The 13,811-nt window shown below is 45.3% G+C and overlaps 1 long non-coding RNA gene across 1 annotated transcript in view; it reads left to right on the forward strand.

The window, feature by feature from the left end:
- Positions 1–1,219: 1,219 nt before the first annotated feature.
- The window catches only part of LOC110586757, a 37,075-nt gene continuing 24,483 nt past the window's right edge, over positions 1,220–13,811 (forward strand). The window contains exons 1-2 of the long non-coding RNA XR_002480727.1: positions 1,220–1,386; positions 10,268–10,353. This is a non-coding gene — a long non-coding RNA (uncharacterized LOC110586757). The remainder of the gene's footprint in view (positions 1,387–10,267; positions 10,354–13,811) is intronic.

Raw genomic sequence — 13,811 nt, forward strand, 5'->3', positions numbered from 1 at the left:
GAAAACGAGGGGAAGTACACATTTAAAGCAGCTGCTAATGCCGTCAGGTGTGACAGAAGGCGAGAAAAAACAAAGGACAGTCCCATTGGATGCGGCAGCCAGGATGTCGGGGATCTTTCGGCCCAGTTGTGGGGACTGAATCAGACCTTAAGGGCTCCGTGAGTGAGTGGGGGGTGAGTAAGTGGACACACAGTCAGAGGGCTGCTTCTGAGAAGCGTGGCTGTGGGGAAAGGCAGTAAGGAGGGAAGATGGGAAGGTCCAGGGACAGGAGACACTAAACGCTGTGCGTGGTGATCCTCCAGCTTGTGATCTGAAAGACTCTAGGGAAGCCCCAGTTCTGCCTAAACTTCTGTCCCCGGTAAAAGTGCCCTAGTGCCCCTCCTTTCCCTTTCTCTGTGGCAGGAGAATACTACAGGTATTTTTCTTCTTATCAAATTTATAAGGAGCTGGGTAGGGGGATTATCACAAGCAGACTCCCTGCTGAGGGTGGAGCCGGACAGGGGGCTCGATCTCACGATCCTGAGATCATGACCTGAGCCGAAATCAAAAGTCAAATTCTTAACCGACTGAGCCACCCAGGCATCCCTGAAGGGAATTATCTCTAAACCAAGACTATCCAAGAGTACTTTCTGATCCTAGCAAATGACCACACAGACGTCCCTAATGGTTCCTAATTTGGCATTTTGACACAACCACTGATCGATTGGGGGGATAATTTATTCTCTCCAGAAGCTGGCTGTAAACCCTGACAACCATTTTTCAAGGACTGCTGTTGTTTAGTTAACACACCCTGCCTGTTACCCCAAACCTACAACATCTGGGTGTTCTCCACCGGCCTGGAAGGGAATAAAATCCGGGGCACTTGGGGGAGGTCACGGGATGCCAAATGAATGGTGCACTGGTGTTTGTCTTCTCAGGAGTGACAGAGAGAGGGCTGAGAAGAAGCCCAGCCCACACGGGCACGGGCTGGTGGTGAAGTTAGGGACTGGACACTTAGTGACCCCCGTCCCTCATCCAGTGGCAACAAGTACATTCATCCGATACCAACTGCACGCCAGGTGCTTTCCTAAACACCTGACACATGTCCCCTCCCAACAACCTATGAGACGGATACAATGTCTCTATTTAACTGACAAGGAAACCAACCTTTAAAGAGAGGAAGGAATTTATCAGGTGTCACACACTAGTAAGTTCCAGAACCAAGATTATGAGCCAGACCTGCCTGCCTTGAAATTCCTAGGCTTCACTGCTCTCACAGACGCGGATTAAACAAGTCTGGTCTAGCTGTTCGTTCTGAAGATTAGATGAGATCATGACTAGAAGGTCTGTGAAAACTTCAACGAGGAAGAGCAAACCCTCCTGACTGGTCTCCTTTGGGCACCAACAGTGAGTACATATTGTCCAACCTGAGTGGCAGCATCCACGCGGTCGGGGGATCCTGGGGAGGCCCACGTTTTCAGGCCACTGACCAAGTGTGCCCCACCCATCAGGGCCCACAGCAAGTTTTATGAGTGAAGGGAGCGTCTTGTTGTCTCTCTGGTTAGCACAACGTCCTTTCCTCATCTCACCGGGGGGAGAGGAATAGTTGGTGACCTGGCTAGCTAGTTCCCAAGGGCCACGGGTAGGCAATGCGGGGGTCTGCTAGCCTAGAGCTGCCTCAGCTGTATCCTAAGGGATTTGGCTGGGGTTGGGCGGGGAGGCATGTGTAGGTGTTTTGACCCAGCCCTCTATAAAAGTTGTGGAATTGAATTCCAGAACGCTCTTGGCCCAGCTCTTCACTTGGCTGACTCATTATTCAGGTCCCTCAGCTCAAATGTCTTTCTGTAAAGTAGCCCCCTCCCATCCCTCTGTTTTATTTTCCTCATCTCTATTCTTTTTTTTTTTTTTTTTAAGATTTTATTTATTCATTTGAGAGAGAGAGACAGACAGAGAGAGCACACAAGCAGGGGGAGAGGCAGAGGGAGAAGCAGACTGCCCACTGAGCAGGGAACCTGATGCGGGGATCGGTCCCAGGACCTGGAGATCATGACCCAAGCCAAAGGCAGACGCTTAACCATCTGAACCACCCAGGCGCCCCTCTTCATCTCTATTCTTAAAAATTACCTTTTTGTTTGTTTGTTTGGGGTCTTATCCATTTTCCACACTCTCTCCCCTCAAGCCCCTAAAGAAAATAGAGATTTGTTGTATTTCCTGCACCTAAAATAGTATCTTGTACCTCACGGTACTCAGTGTATTTGCTGGATGGATAGATGGACGGACTGATGGACGGATGAGATTGTAAAATGGTGCTCCCCCCTGGGCTGCTCCCTTGTGCTCAGATCCAGGGACATGCTCTTTCACTGAGGATATGGCTGGTTCAGGACAAGCTAAACTACCATAAGCACAGGGTAGGAGAGCGGGGTTTTGCTTCCTAAAGCTTGCCCGTGAAAGATACTGCAATATGGCAGGTGGAGAATGGTAGAGGTGCAGGTCTAGTGAGCCGCCCTTTGTGCTTGCTGGCACAGTAAGGGCTGGGCAGGAGAAGAGACTGGTACGGAGGTGAGGATCCATCAAGGAAAGGCCATGAATGCCCAGACAAGGAGTTTGGACGTATCTCAGAAGAAATGGGGAGCTCTCAAAGGCCAAGGCAATGCAAGCACCTTCTGGCTTCCAACCGTGGGCATAAAGCAAAGGGAATAATAACACGTGTGACAAAGCAGGATCATTAGCCATGACTTCAGCCACTGCTCATCACTGAGAGGCCAGGCTTGTCACCCCTGTTCTAGACTCCCAGGTATGGGGCAAAGCACTATGAAGACAGGGATGCCAATTAACGATTTGGCTCCTGGTGAAAAATAACACATTTCTTAAATACCAAGCCTCTAGCAGTATGTGTAAATAGATTATGCCTGTGATACATACCAACATCACAGATTTTAAAAAATTGATTAATGGTCATTTTTAGTAAAAGTCATTAGTACCACACATTCTTTTCACCCCTTTTCAGCGTTGAGGTAATAATGCATCTGATAGTAGTGATTCTTAGGAAAAATTTCTGGCCAGGTAATCAATTCAATGGCTATGCGTTATGCTTTGCATTTTCACTGAAATACGCCCAACCTATTTTAGGCTCTTCAAAATTGGAATCTGTTCCTAAAAATGTGAATGTTCAGTAAAGAGTCAAATAATCATGTATTTATTTTTAAGGATTTATTTATTTGAGAGAGAGAGAAAGCGCGCTTACGAGCAGGGGGAGGGGCACAGGGAGAGGAAGAATCTCAAGCAGACTCCCCGCTGAGCACAGAGCCTGACATGGGGCTCCATCCCAAGACCCTGAGATCATGACCTGAGTTGAAATCAAGAGCCAGAGGCTTAACAGACTGAGTCACCCAGGTGCCCTGAGCCAAATCAGCATTTAAATTACATTATTGAAAATTATTGCTACAGTATCTGAAATTCTTAATAAAAATGTAACAGCAATCCAACCGGTTTTAAGGGTTAACTTGCTTCAAGCTTATGCACTCCTTGCTTGCTGACCTAAGTCCCTTTGATCTGTAGCAGAACTTTCTTTGAGATTTGCAGACCACTGGCCTAGAGGACTGAAGGACCAGACCTCCCAGAAGATGAGGCCTGACTGCATTCAAAACCAGCTGCCCGAGACGCTAGCACGTCTGTTCATGGTCATGCTGACATACACCTAACGGCCCAGGCACCTGCTTCTCCTGTGCGTGGCCACCCTCCCTTTCCCGGGGTCTTCCCCTTTAAATGCGCCCCTCCCCCCTGCACCCCTGCGGACAGGGAAGATGGTCTATGAGAGGTCACTCCACCTTCTTCCCAGGTTGCCAGCTTCCTGAAGAAAGCAACTTTCCCTTCCCACCGTCGCTTGTCTCTTGAGTATTGCTTTTCCAGCGGTGAGCAGCCAAAACTGGGTTCAGAACCGGTTCTCTGTCCAGTAACAAAAATGCCAGAAAACCTCTCTTTAGGGAGAAAGGGATACTGTACATATGGAGAAAGGCTGGATCCCATATTATAATCACTTGGGAAACGTAAAAATCCTGAAGCTCCATCACACTGGAGGCCAATTATATTCCAGGCCAGTTGAATTCAAATTTCTAGGGGGTGGGGCCTGAGCATCAGTAGTTTTTAAAGCTCCCAGGGGTCCCCCACGTGGCTTGTGGATCTGGGGCAACCCCAAATATAGGATCACCTGGAGAGATTTTTTTTTCTAAAGACTTAATTTATTTGTGAGAGACAGTGAGCAAGTGAGAGAGATTACGAGAAAGGAGCCTGGGATCATGACCTGAGCCGAAGGCAGATGCTTAACCAACTGAGCTACCCAGGCGCCGCCCTGGAGAGATTTTTTAAAATGTTGACACTGGGCCCCCTCTCCAGAGATTCTGACCCAACTGATCTGCAGAGGGGCTGTATGCGGGTGCGTCTACTCTGCAGCCGGAACTGAGGCGCTCTGGCCTAAAGCTGCTTCCTTAGTTAAATTAGTCCAGACCAATGAGCCAGTCTTGAATAGTTCCCCACATCCTCCAGTTTTCTCCTGCTGCTTTCTGTAGTCAACCATGCTAGCGTAGGGTGAAGCCACTTTTTCCCCTTGGAATTTATATGTGGATCAAAACCAGCACCACGTAAGCTGTCAGCTATGTATACCTTTGTGCATTTAGACCTTTCTTACCTTTGGGGCGCAGCCCTTTGGGAAGCTAACTCCTTGGTTTGCTCGTGGCTCTCAGACGTGCAAAGGAAGACAAAGAGGATAACACCAACAAATCAACCCGATTCCTTCATCTGAACTCAGGAAGCTTTTAAAAATCCTGATGCCCCATCACACCACAGGCCAATTATAGCCCAGACCTCTCCAGCCTCAGAATTCAATAGAACTTCCCACTGGGCTCACTCGCCATTCACCTGTGGTACAGTTAGCTAAGCGTGCAGTGAAGGGTGGCCTGAACAATGCAGGCATGTAGCGATCTCCCGAAATGGGAGGTGGTGGGTGAGGATGAATGAAGAGGGGCTGGGGCGCAGAATTCGAGGATGTTCACACCATGTGCAGTATAAGGAACGATCTCTCAACCATCCGAGCTGCTAGGGAAGTGAAGCAGTTTTCCTGAGGCCAGAAAGTGGATGCCCAGGCCTGGATGCAAAGCCATGGGTCTAGGAATCCAAAGCGGTTTAGTTTTCTCTGAGTTGTGGGCATCATATTGAAATAGGTCCACAGTCGGCTTATTTGAAACCTCTGGGGCCAGAGTGCCTTGAAATTTAGAATTGGGGGGGGGGGCTTTTGGAAGGTATATAAATTAATATTTCTGCAGCAAAACGGGTTAATATTTTCACTAAAGGAGTCAAGACGCCTCAGATCAGGTTGTTAGGGTTTTCTGAACTTCTGGGGTTTTGGGAGTTGCAGATAAATCGTAGAGATGAGGGGTGCCTGGGTGGCTCAGTCGGTTAGACGTCTGCCTTCAGCTCAGGTCATGATCCTGGGGTTCTGGGATTGAGCCTCGCATCGGGCTCCCTGCTCAGCGGGGAGCCTGCTTCTCCCTCTGTCCCCTGCTCATGCTCTATCTCTTGCTTCTCTCTCTCTCTCACATAAATAAATAAATTCTTTTAAAAAAAGGGGGCGATGAACATCAAAGGAAAGAAATATATGTATGTAGTAAACATTTGTTGGATGGTGAGTATTGAGAGAATTGAGACATTCTGCAAAGCTCTGGACACTTGTAACCTTTTTTTTTTTTTAAGATTTTATTTATTTATTTGAGAGAGAGAGTGAGAGAGAGAGAGCACAAGAGGGGGGAGCGGGAGAGGGAGAAGCAGACTCCCCCGTGAGCAGGGAGCCCGATGCGGGACTCGATCCCGGGACTCCAGGATCATGACCTGAGCCGAAGGCAGTCGCTCAACCAACTGAGCCACCCAGGCGCCCCTGGACACTTGTAACCTTAACAATAACCTTGCAAGATAAGTACTATTACTACCTCCATTTTCCAAATAAGGAAACTGAGGCACGGGTGGGTTAAGTAACTTGCCTAAAATCACCCAAATCCATTCATTTGTTCAGTCTCAGTTTCTTTCTTTTTTTTCAAAGATTTCGTTTGAGAGAGAGGAGAGAGTGAGCATGAGCAGGGGGAGGGGGAGAGGGAGAAGCAGACTCCCCGCTGAGCAGGGAGCCCGACACAGGGCAGGATCCCAGGACTCTGGGATCACGACCTGAGCTGAGGGTAGACACTTAACTGACTGAGCCACCCAGGCGCCCCAGTTCAGTCTCAGTTTCAACTAAAATCTTACAGCTAAAAATTTTTAGAGAATAATTGTTTTTTTCTTACTGAATGGTGGAGTATTTCCAGAGGGACTGGGAGGCACTGGGCTTTGATCTGAAAGTTTTGGCTCTGTATCTTTAAATATGCCACTTCTTTGGTGTTATCTTGTTTTCGTGGCAGCCAATCCACACAAAACAGCTGCAGGTTCTCCCCTCTGAGCGCCCTTAGAAGCCTTGGGAAATTCAAGGGAAAACTCATGGTTGATTCAATTCATTCATTTGCTGCTTGTTGAACACCCACAAAGTCCTGGCACTTTACCAGAGTTAGATCCACTTCTGATAAAGCGGAGCAGTGTGTGAACTTCTACTAAAGCAGTATTGTAAAGTCAAAGTCAGATGACTGAGGAAGGCTTTTCCTTAATAATGAGACTCCACATGTAGATGCAGAGCTTGGCCATAAGCAGTGTGTTCTGCTTCCTGCGTGACTCGGTTTCCCCTGGAATGATAACCTTTGCCTTCCTAAAGTAATCTAACGAAATTCACAGGAGTGCTTTCCTGCTAGTGTGCCTATTACATTTTAGAATACACTTTAAATACTCTGAGTGACTGATTAGAAAAGCACCGATGTTCTAATAACTACTGAAATAGAAAGTCTTAAACTGCACGATCATTCAAAATGCTGGAAGAACAATGTGCTTTCATGTTTAGTGATTAATTAACCTTTCACTTTTGCCCCTTTAGAACTTAAAACTATTGCGTAAAACATACAAATAACCCTAGCTGTCATGCATCTATTTGGTGATTAACTGAATTTTATTATTTCAGAAATTTAGAAAGTTTTTTTCTAATTTAATTTTCAGGATTTATTTTTGAGGTTACGAAAACAGTCCAAAATTGACTGTTGTTTGTCCATAGATGTGTTTTTTTAAAAATATGATGCCATCTTAAGAGTAATTTTATTATGCTTGGGTAATGAAAATATCGAGATAATGAAATCTAATGGAAAGAAGGGTTTATCTATAGAAATTCATTCTATGGGCAACTTTGAACAAATCTTAAAAAAAAAAAATAGATTAAGTGCTCTTATGCTGGCTTGGCTTGCCCTACAAGTCTGCCACTTTCTCCTTCATAAGGCTCCCCCTGGTGTTTCATGAAGTCCAACTTTACCCAATTCTTTTAAGTGCTTTTAATTATCCTAAAGAGCTATCCATTGATGCCCCATCAGTTATTACCAAAGCTAGAACATTTGGCCAAATTTTGAAAAATACTAGGCACATAGTAATTCCTCAATAAATGTTTGCTGAATGGATTAGGAGGATATTCCTACCAACCTCACACCAGAAACCAGGCAACCAAGGCAGAAAGAAGTAACTTAGCTCTAAACACTTACCTACTGGCTGTGGGACCTCGGGCAAGTCCCATTATTTCCTTTACTTATTTATTCAGCAAACTTTCCTTGATCATTAATCCATGCCAGGCACCATTCCCCAACTCCCACCTCCCTCCTGGGTATTGGGGACACAAGAATGACAAGACAGGTATGGTTCCTGCCTTCATGGACCTTATAAACTGAGAGGATCTCAAACTTGATATGCATCAGAATCGCCAATAGGACTTGTTAAAAAAAGGAGACTGGGCCCCACCCCCAGATTTTCTGATTCAATACGTCTAAGTTTGGGTCTGATAATTTGTATTTCTAACAAGTTCCCAGATGATGATGATGCTGGCCTGGAAACCACTGCTCTAAGAGGACTAGAGTCACAAGAGTACAAGTGCTTTGAGAGGCAGTCTATGGGGACAGAGAACGTTTCCCCAGACACAGCAGATTTAGTCAATTCTAAGACTTTAATATCTCTGAAATTGGGATATAGTAACTACTGACCATTCTTTTCCACATTTTAAGATCTCCAAAATCAAAACGCATTTGATGAAATCCTGATAACAGTGTTATCATTCCAGGGGAATGATACAGATAGATGGATCACACAGAATGACACAGATAGATGGATGAGAATGGAGAGTCCAGAAATGGATACCCACGTCTACAGTCAACTAATCTTCAACAAGAATGTTAAAACCAATTAATGGGGGAAAGAATGGTCTTCTCAACAAACAGTGCTGGGATAAAACATGGAAAAAAAAATGAAATTAGGGGTGTCTGGGTGTCTTGGTGGGTTGAGCGTCTGCCTTTGGCTCGGGTCGGGATCCCGGGGTCCAGGGATTAAGTCCCGCATTGGGCTCCCTGCTCGGGGGGGGGGTGGGGGGCAGGGAGCCTGCTTCTCCCTCTGCCTCTCTCTCTCTCACAAATAAATAAATAAAATCTTAAAAAAAAAAAGAGAGAATGAAGTTAAACCCTATCCCTTCCCATATGCAAAAAATTAACTCAAAGTGTATCAAAGACCTAAGTGTAAGAGCTACAACTATAAAACTTCTAGATGAAAATATAGAGGTGAGTCTTCATGACCTTGGATTTGGCAAAGGATTCTTATAAACAACCAAAAGCATAAGCAACAAAAGTAAAACATAGGTAAATTAGATTTCATCAAAATTAAAAACTTTTGTGTTCAGAAGGGGAGAAAATATTTGAAAATCCTGTAATCTGGTAAGGGAATTGAATCTGGAATATGTAAAGAACTCTCACGACTAAAAAATTAAAAGACAGCCTAATTTTAAAAATGGGCAAGGGGTCTGAACAGACATTTCTCTACAGAAGATCTACAGATGGCCAAAAAGCACATGACAAGATGCTCAACATGCTCAGGGCTGGTGGTGAGAGGCAAGACGGGGAGAGAGGGTAGTGATAGATAAAGAGCATAGGATTTATTTTTGAAGTTATGAAAATGGTCCAAAAACTGGTGATAGTTGCACATACCTGTAACTTTACTTAAAAAACCGCTGATGGGAGCCTGGGTGGCTCAGTTGGTTAAGCGACTGCCTTCAGCTCAGGTCATGATCCTGGAGTCCCAGGATCGAGTCCCGCATCGGGCTCCCTGCTCGGCAGGAAGTCTGCTTCCCCCTCTGATGCTTCCCCCTCTCATGCTCTCTCTCTCTCTATCTCATTCTCTCTCTCAAATAAATAAATAAAATCTTTAAAAAAAAAACAACCGCTGCCCCGTGTACTTTGAATGGGTGAGTTGTGGTATGTGAATTATGTCTCAATAGAGCTATTTAGAGGCACCTAGGTAGCTTAGTTGGTTAAATGTCGGACTGTTCAGATTTCGGCTCAGGTCATGATCTGAAGGTCATGAGATCGAGTCCTACGTCAGGCTCTGCACTCAGCAGGGAGTGATTCTCTCTCTCCCTCTCCCTCTGCCCTTCCCCCTGCTTGTGTGCTCTCTCTAAAATAAAATAAAATAAATAAAATAACACACACACACACACACACTCCATATAAGCAGATCCCTGAAGGATGGAGGACAGGTAACCAGGCAGAAAGTGGAGGTAGGGAGGCAATTGGAAGGAGGGAGCAGAGAAGGAGAGAAAAAGGAAGGAAGTCCCAGGCTGAGGGAAATGTGTTTGCACAAAGGCCTGGAGAACATGAAGCATTCAAGAAATGAAAAGAATTTTGATAGGGTTGGCAAATGTTCTCTTTGAGGGAGAGAGGGCAAGAATTACAATAGTGGGGCCGGCTGCAAAGAGCTTTGTTCTCCCGACCTACACTCCAGGCCAGCGGATCCCAAAGTATGGTCCCGGGATCAGAGGCACCCAGAAGCAACGTGGGTGTGAGCATCACCTGAGAGCATGTTAGAAATGCATATTCTCTACTCCATCCCAGTAGGCTCCACCCCTGACCCACTGATTCAGAAACTCCAGAGGGGCGTGGCAGCAATTGGGGCTTTGATAACTCTCCAGCTGATAGCACTGAACGACTTCTCTGGTCTTTTTACCAATCTGACTACTCTACAGAAGCCAGGTTTTTGATAGTGGAAATCAGGTTGTGGGGCTCCTTTGCTTGAAATTCTGTAACATCCCCCAGTGCACTTACTTAGTAGACAGAGGTCTGACCCAATTGGATTTATACTTTTGAAGGTCCCCTCTGGTTGCTCTGTGAAGAGATGTGGAAGAGTAAGAAGAAACACCTGCAGACAGATGAAGAGGCGATTGCAATAATTCAGGTACGTGTGATGGGGAGCTGGACTAGACTCGGAGCATAAGGGGTGGGGAGAGCGCAACTATCTGAGAGACATGGAAGAAAAAGCAACAGATTGGACTATTTAATTCTAGGTGGCCTCCTGAATCTCTTTTTTCTTTTTCTGTGGTAAAATATACATAACCTAAAATTTACCATTTTCCCCTTTTTAAAATTAATTAATTATTTTTAAAGATTTTATTTATTTATTTGACAGAGAGAGACACAGAAGAGAGGGAATACAAGCAGGGGGAGTGGGAGAGGGAGAAGCAGGCTTCCCACTGAGCAGGGAGCCCCACGAGGGGCTCGATCCCAGGACCCTGGGACCATGACCTGAGCCAAAGGCAGACGCTTAACCACTTGAGCCACCCAGGCGCCCCTATTTTGTTATGTTGTTTTTTTATAATAGTCATCCTCATGGTTGTCAATTGGCGTGTCATAGTTTTGATTTGGATTTCCCTAATGACTAGTGATACCATCATTTCATGTGCTTATTGGCCATTTGTCGATCTTTGGAGAAATGTCTGTTCAAGTCCTTTGCCCATTTTTTAATTGGGTTATTGGGGGAGGGGTTGGGTTTTTGTTTTGTTTTTTTGTTTTTTGTTTTTTCGCTATTGTGTTGTAGGAGATCTTTACATATTCTGGATATTAATCTCTTATCAGATATAGGATTTGTAAACATTTTCTCCCAGTATCCTCTCTCTCGACAGTATCCTTGGAGGCACAAATGGGCCTTGATCGAGTGCCCGGGCCTCAGGAGCTATGGGGGCAGTGGGAATTTATCAGGAAAAATATCTGCTTGGTCCTGGGGTGAGGGAGAGGCGATAGATGAGGGAATTGAGAAAATCCCCCTTGAAGACCCCAGCCAATGTCTCAGGACTGAAATCTTGCTGCATAGTCCTGTTTTGCATATCAGAAGCAGAGTATTATTTTTCTTTTGGCATTATTTCTCTAACTAATTCCACTTACCCCCGGCCGACAAAGATGTCAAGAGTAAAAGGAGACCCAGATCTTTGTTGGTTCCTGAAAAAGCAAATAAGATCCAGTGGCTTTCTCCACAGAATACAGCTAACCTCTGAAGAGGCCTGCCCAGCTGATAGGCCCTGGAGCTTAAATGCCATTAGCTTCAAGGTAAACTATCCTCTGGGCTTCTGAGCCACCTGGGAACTTTCCTGAGGACAAATCAATGGTATGGGGTTGATTCTGAAGGAAGATGAGAGTTGGACTTCTAGATCAACTGTGGTCTTCTTTCCCACGGGGTGTGTGTGTGGAGGAAACCCTATTTTTTTGACCATGATTTTAGTGGTTAAGTCCAATATTTTATGGGACCAAAAAGCTGAGCAAGGTAGGAAAGAATGCTCTTCATCCACTTTTCTGGTTCTATGAGGTGGGACAAGTAATCCTCTTGTGACTTTCTCCTCGGGAAACTGAGTCATGCAAAAAGCATTGTCCTTTTAAGATACCATTTAAGATCAAGCTCTACATCTCCAAGCAAGGTTTCATTGCTGAGGAATAATGTGCAACTGAAGAAAATTCCAATTAACCAGGTTAGAAGAAAGCCTGGCTTATCTTCTTATTCTTTTTACATAAAATGATATTATAAAACCATTTTTTTAAAGATTTTATTTATTTATTTGACAGAGACACAGCGAGAGAGGGAACACAAGCAGGGGGAGTGAGAGAGGGAGAAGCAGGCTTCCCGCGGAGCAGGGAGCCCGATGTGGGGCTCGATCCCAGGACCCCAGGATCATGACCTGAGCCGAAGGAGATGCTTAACGGACTGAGCCACCCAGGTGCCCCTAAAACCATTTTTTTTTTTTTTTTTTGTGAAGAGGTAATCAAAGAATAGGCAGCAGCGGAAAAAAAAAAAGTAGAGGAGTGTCAATAAATTTATTTTAAAAAATAGTCCTGTTACTTTCTAGATTTGTAGTACCTGTCAGCTTTATACTTTTAAGATTTTATTTATTTATTTATTTGAGAGAGAGTGCAAGTGAGCGAGCACAAGCAGGGGGGAGGGGTAGAGGGAGAGGGATGGGCAGACTCCTCCTTGAGCTGGGAGCCCGACCTGGACTCTGGGATCATGCCCTAAGCCAAAGGCAGACGCTTAACTGACTGAGCCACCTAGGCGCCCCCTTGTCAGCATTATAGAATTGTAATTTATTGTGATTTCTTTTCTCATTCTAAATATTTACTTTCATATCTAATTTTGTATTCATAATTTTGTTCTTTTTCCTAAGAGAGTCCCCCACAGGGCGCCTGGGTGGCTCAGTCAGTTGAGCGTCCAACTCTTGATTTCAGCTCAGGTCATGATCTCAGGATTGTGGGATCAAGACCCGTATCAGGCTCTGTGCTCAGCATGGGGTCCCCTTGAGAGTCTCTCTCTCCCTCTGCCCCTCCCCCTGCTTGTTCTCGCTCTCTCTCTCTCAAAATAAATTTTTAAAAAAGAGGGTCCCCCACATTGTATAAGCATCAGGCCTCACAAAACCCAGATCCATCCCTGTCCCAATTAACTGAGGTACTAAAAAGCCAAAACCGCACTCCCTGTGCAATTTCCCATCGCAAATTAGGCCAGTCGTGTTGCCCAGTAGAGGCTACCAGGGGTCCTGCAAGGAGCTTAGATGACATCATAATGATAATAAAATGCCAACAGCACATCCCTCCTCTCATGATGTTCACTGTGGATTTAAAGCTCAAAGAGGAAAATCCAGAGAGGTTGAACTCCAGAATTTTTAAGTTCAAGTTCAAAAGAATTAATCTAATATTTCTGCCCTTGTGAGTGAAAGTCTGAAGTCCAAATTCCTTAGGATAATTTTCAAAGAAATTAACAGTCTCCCCCAATTTCTCCTAGTCAGTTCTAACCACAGGGGTTCTGGGTGCCTGGGTGGCTGGAGGGGCTCCTCTGGGAGACCGAGCCCGGAATGACTGTGGTCCTCCAGGATATGCAAAATGTCACCCATCATGCCACTTTTCAGAAAGTGGAAAGTGTTCACAAGAGACAAGGCTTTGGGTGGCCCTGGCCCCACACCTACTCACTGGCAAAACAAAAACAAACAAACCAACAAAAAGCCAAACTCTGGCCATTAAAGCAGTTATCCAGGCTCTCTGTAAATTAGGTTCCAGAAACCAATGCCTTGATCCATAGCTGAATGGAGGAAGAGAGGGCAGAGGAAGTCTCTGTGTCAGCCTTGCCAGGGAAAAATTAGTTAAGCCCAATGATCTACAACCCATGAGCTGTGCACTTATGTTTCTTTGGGACACTATTCCTAACAAGACATTAGGTAGGGCGCTCTTCACTATTGTAGGCATGGGGGTGGGGGTGCTCCCCACTATGTCCACTGCTTCCTTCCAAAGAGGAGCATTAAATCATCCCCACTTTCTTGAAAAATTTAGAAATTTACGACCGCCTGATCGTTACATCTTCTTCTTTTGGTTCCCTCCCACCCC

This window comes from Neomonachus schauinslandi, chromosome 8 (genome assembly GCF_002201575.2).
Source record: "Neomonachus schauinslandi chromosome 8, ASM220157v2, whole genome shotgun sequence".
Lineage (NCBI taxonomy): Eukaryota > Metazoa > Chordata > Mammalia > Carnivora > Phocidae > Neomonachus > Neomonachus schauinslandi.